The sequence below is a fragment of the Stegastes partitus genome, unplaced genomic scaffold (assembly GCF_000690725.1).
Source record: "Stegastes partitus isolate 25-593 unplaced genomic scaffold, Stegastes_partitus-1.0.2 Scaffold1754, whole genome shotgun sequence".
NCBI lineage: Eukaryota > Metazoa > Chordata > Actinopteri > Pomacentridae > Stegastes > Stegastes partitus.
Genome location: NW_007579485.1, coordinates 25,484 through 31,242, shown reverse-complemented (window position 1 = coordinate 31,242; position 5,759 = coordinate 25,484).

Genomic DNA, 5,759 nt, shown 5'->3' with positions numbered 1-5,759 from the left:
TGTTTTTATTTTAGGATTTTCGTCGGCTCAGTTGAAATAAAAAACAGTTAAACTAAATAGACAAATAAACCGTACATTGGTATTTTTTTATGGTGACTCATCTGATCACAGCTTTATTAAGAAAAGATGCTACAGTTTCCCCTGTCATGCTGCTTCAGCTCTGCTGTTGTCAGCACCGCAAAATATTTTGTCATCTTTCAGCTCATTGCTGGTTGTCCATGTCACAGCTTTACTGTTTAGTGCCACTGCTTTGATCAACATTGTTGATCAGAGCAGTGGCACAGTTGTTTTCATGAGTGTTGTTGTCACAAGAAGTTATTCTGCATCAAGATTGAATATCATGCTTGATATACAGTACAGTAGCTACACTGACATGAACATTTTTGTATTTTTTGTGTATTCCCTGTTGTAGCCAATACACATGTAATCTTTGGACTTAACAAAAGTATTTGTGTTGGGGCTGTATTTTTCATATATTAAATATAAACTGTTAATTTTTAATTTTACATGAGAGCGAATGCTGTTCAAATTGGAGATAATGCAACCACTCAGAGATAACACAATCTTAAATCATTTGACATTTGATATTGCACAGGAGTGTACTAACTTGAATACTCTAACTTAACAAGCTACTAAGTTGACAGAAGAGGCTGTTTCCCAGCACATATCAAATCAAACATTACAGTCAGCACTTAAATTGCACCTTTCTACCTTAATGGTACTCTAAGGGGCGCTCTCTCTTACATTTTCAAGGGCCAGTTAAATGAAATTTCATGGCTAGAAGGGATAACATTTCTAATGACATTGAGCCCTTAAAATAGTTTTCAATGGAAAACATTTTTGAGGATGAGAATACAAAAAATCCTCAGTCTGAAAGCATAAAAATGTAAAATAAAATTGCAATATTTTTACAGAACTTAGGGAAGTTGCTCCAGCAGGGCGATATTCTTCTCAGCCAGGGACTGTCAGATGCTCAGGGCATTGTGAGCAGGTGGGTTGTCATGGTGAAGCAGCCACAACTTGTCTTGCCACAACTCTCACCTCTTCTCACGCACTGAATGAAGCAAACACTGCAGGATGTAGACGTGCTGGTTGACCGTCTGAAGGGGAAAACTCGGAGTTTGTAGTATGGGTTTGAAATCTATCTTTTGTGACACCAGTCTTGGAACTTTTCTGACACACCTTGTACACCATGATTTCTTTACTTAATCACATTTTGAACTATATCAAACAAGGGAGAAATGGTCTCTTGAACACATGACCAACATTACCATGTGTCCTGTTTTTAGGAAAGTAATCTTGTTCAGTTATGTCAGGCATCATGAGTAGACCATCAGCACACACAGCTTCAAAAATGTAAATGATGACAAAATTATTTGCAAGAATGACTTCTGCTGTGATCCTTGATGTAAAGATAGAAAAGATGCATGTGATTATAACTTACTGCAGATGTCAGTTTACTCAGAGAGTCAACATTTAACAACTTTAAAGTGAAGCATTGAACATTAGAGCTGTTCAACTCTTAATTAAACACTACTGCCCTCTGCAGTTGGGTTAAGAATCTGTACAATGCTTTACCAGATTTCAAAATTCTGCTTTCACTTAGGAAAACAGGAATCACACAGCAGAACCCGATGAGCTCTTTCTAAACTGAGAACACAGATTTTTGTACAGGTGCATAAATGTAATGTGCAGAATTGTCATGTTGTCAAAGAGGAGTAGAAAAAGATGAGGAGGTTTGGGGATACCAAGGGTAGGAAGAGCAGTTGCCAGGCAGAAACGTTAAATTAAAAGTTAAATTAATACTAAAGAATAGTGTAAAGGGACACACAGTTTCAAAAAGGGTATAAAAAGTCAGACATTTTAATGATCAGAGCCTTTTTCATCTTTATCAGTTACTGGGTATCTGTTCTGTTTTTTTTTAACCTCGAATTTTTCTTTTTTGACTTCACATTATCACTAACATTGTTGACCTTGACACACATTTTTTGAGGCTATTTATCCATTGTCTATACACCGCTCAATCCTCACTGGGTACAAGGGGCTGCTGGAGCCTATCCCAGCTGACTTGGGATGAAGGCAGTGGACACCCTGGACAGGTCACCAGTCTATCACAGGGCTACACTTAGAGACAGACAGCCAAACACACTCACATTCACACCCACCCATTTAGAATCACCAATTAAGCTTGGAATCCGGAGAGAACCTGCATGGCGTGAACATGCAAACTCCAAGCAGAAGGATCCCAGGTGTCCTCACTGGGACACGAACCGGGGACCTGGCTGTGTCTCTGATCTTCTTTTGCTGATGAGGTTACCCTTCTCCCTTTTAACATCAGCTCAGGTTCCTGATCCTGCCTGGATGAATCCTCAAAACAGATTCATATTTGTAGATCTAGAACAAACTAGGGGAGGCTTACTGACATCTGTGCAAAGCACTAAGAAGTGCTAATGAGGCTTTGGATCAGCTCAGTGCTGTGCTTGTGTGTGGGCAGAGGAGGCCATATATACTGAGCAGTTTTCTTCTACCTGCAGCAGTCGGAGGAGGGAGAACTGCAGAGAGCCCAGTGGAGGTACAAGAGTTCCTATGGGAGGACAGAAGCTTTGAGAAAATCATACAGAGCAGACTGAGGACACATTTGACATCATACACTTGATGTTGGTAGTGTTTGTTTCAAATTGCATATAGGCCAACTGAAGACTAATGTTTATCCTATTCATAAAGCTATAAAAAGGGGAGACAAGAATTTACTTTACATAAAGACTAACAGTCTCAAAAAACAAAAACAAAAACAAAAATCAAATAATATAATGTTATTATATTTATCAAAAAAAGTTTGAATAGAGATTCTGTGCTGTTAAACTTTTTAAACAATTGTGCAGCTACAATTAAAATGATCACTTCATTTCAGTTCATTTTTGATGGTAGAAACGGGGTTACTGATTATCTGACAATAGTAACAACTAGAAGTTAATTACTGCAACACTACAAGTCCCAGAGAGCAAGAAGGACATGTACTTAGTGTGTCACAATGGTAAAAGTCACAAATAATAAAATTATGAATTAAATACATGAATATATAGAGGAACTCACTTCAGCCCGTTGAGGCAGACAGCTGTCATCTCTGGGTCTGGTTCTGTTGGTTCCATTCCTTCCTGTTCAATGTAATTTTTCCTCTTGTCACCAGGTGTTGCTCAAAGGGTTTGTCTCTACAATATTAAAAGGTCCACACCTTCACTTGCTGCCTCGGCACAGGAGGGGGTGCAGTTTTCTGTTATGTCTACAAGTCACAGTGTCCAGCTGTGACTGCCTTGTGCCCTATTTGGAGTCATGTACAGAGGTGAACCAACAACAAAAGATCATACACCCAATAACAAGCATGACCAAAAGCTTGTGTTGGAGATGTTTGTACTGACAGAGCTTGTCACTGTAATTACAGTTTGTAAAACAACATGACATGAAGATGCTACAGTTGTTATTTCAAATATTCTACATATCAAACTATAAGGCTATTTGTTACGTCTCTGTGGGTTTGTTACTATGAGGCACTTCTCACATTATTTGTTATTTATCATTTTGTTATTTATAATTTACGTATTTCCAGATGTCATTGCATCATTCTCCAGAAAGTATAAACAACAGGTTTACATCCTGATACAACATTAACCAGGATTACAGCAAGGCCAGTACAGTTTGTGAAATACACTCTTAATGTGTAAAATGTCATATTCATGAATCTGAACACGGATATTATAAGGATTTTGAAATACGTCATCAACATGCAAAACAGTTGTGTATCAGAGTTGTATAACTCACAACTCCAGTACTTTAAACTGAAACTAACCAGCTCCAAGGAACACGTATAGTACACTGCTGCCCATCAATCTGGAATAAAAAATTTTATTTTTTTTACCTCTTCTAATGAAATGATTGTGACAATGCAATTTGTTCTTGAAAGATAAAGCGTCTTCTCAAAACGTTATTGATATCACATTATACATACAATACATATCAGAGTAAAACTTAAACCACAGTTATATTTTGCAAACCGTGTTCAGGCTTAAACAATGGGGGTATTGAACAAGTATGGCCACCCCTGACACGGTTCAATGCTTTAAGACATCGTAGCATACTGTCCACAAGCTTGTTGATGGTGTCAATGGGCAGGACGTCCCACTCTTCAGTCAGATCCAGAAGTCAGAATTGGTTTCACCTGGTAACTGGGACTCAGTATGGAATCATTGCACCTGGTCAGAAGTGATTACTGATGTGTATAAATAGAAATAAAAAGAGGAATGCATCTGTAAACAACAATTATTCCAACTTTATGGACAACAGCGTAGTGAAACAAAGGAAATGTGTCTTTTCACTGAAACGAGAAGAACGTCTGGCGTAACTTCCTCATTTACTTTGAAAACCTCTTGACTAAGAAAAAACCAGCTTGTGCTGAGAAAAGCTGACCGCAACATTTGAATGCTTTGGTTTTTTTTTTTTTTTTTTTTTTTAACCAGAAAGAGTGACCCAATCCTCATTTACTTCTTGTTTACTTGAAATCTTTGTGGTTCAAATAAAGATAGTGCTGGCTACCCCATGAGTTGCACTTTACACACTTTTTGTTCATGTTTTGACCCGGCTATATGTTTAAAACTTTATTTCAACTGAACAGAAATACTATTAGAAAGTGGTGGCTTCTTTCAGAGTTTTACAGTCGTGTTTATTATATTTATCATTTTAATTGATGCACTACCATGTAAACAGCATTGAAATGCTGTGGGTGGTCAGGCTAAATCATTTTTACTATGTAGCATCATCGTAATAAAGTAATAAAGTTGTAAAGTAAATGTATTTACTCGTGTGTACATCCACTGTCTGCCTCCCTGCTGATTCAAGATATCGTGAATTTTGAAAAAAGGTTCTTACACCTTAAATAAATAGTTTCTTTCCATATTTTCTAGCACAAATACTCTTTGTACATTTAAAATGACACATTTTTGGGTGAAAGGTGTCAACTGGAATGTATTAAAATTAAAATCCAGGCTTGAAGATGCAGCACATTTCAGATTCAGAAGTAACATGTGGTAAAGAATTTCATGAATTTATTTAAAAACACACAATACATTTTTAGTTTTTACAATTTTAATCCACCAGTTGTGTTGTTAATAGGAATTGACATTCAGTTTTATACAATATATTCTACATCATCTTTTATTCTTTTTTCCAAAATATGTGAAATTTTACCTCCTGAGCATCCAGTTTCTGCCATTTTAAACCACCTATGGCCTTGAAACTACACAGAAACCTGCAATAGTTTGCTATAAACTAAGGAGGCAATTATCAGTTGGATATTTTTAATACTCTTTGAGCCATGAATGTTTGAAATTTTGAAAAATCACTTTAGCGTCCCTGTGTGGTTTCTTCCTCTCTGACTCGGTATATCTGACAAATCCCAAAAAACAGAGTGGCACATTTAACTCTTTAAATGCTGTAAAAGTGGTCGTAGTTTGATCAACAGAATCCTTAAACAACTGTGGTAACCTCTCTTTGTCATTTGGAAACATTTCGCATAACTTCCTGGTTCATGTTACATATCGATGTGTGCAACATTGTGGCCTGTGAGTTGTTTCTGACTGGAAACAAAAACAGTTGGTGTTGAGTGCTTTTATAATATTCTTCTGCTGTTTTGCTTTTGAAACATCCCTCATTCCTAGACTGCTAAAATAATATTGATTGGATGTTTTTAGTACATTTTGAGTGTTGAT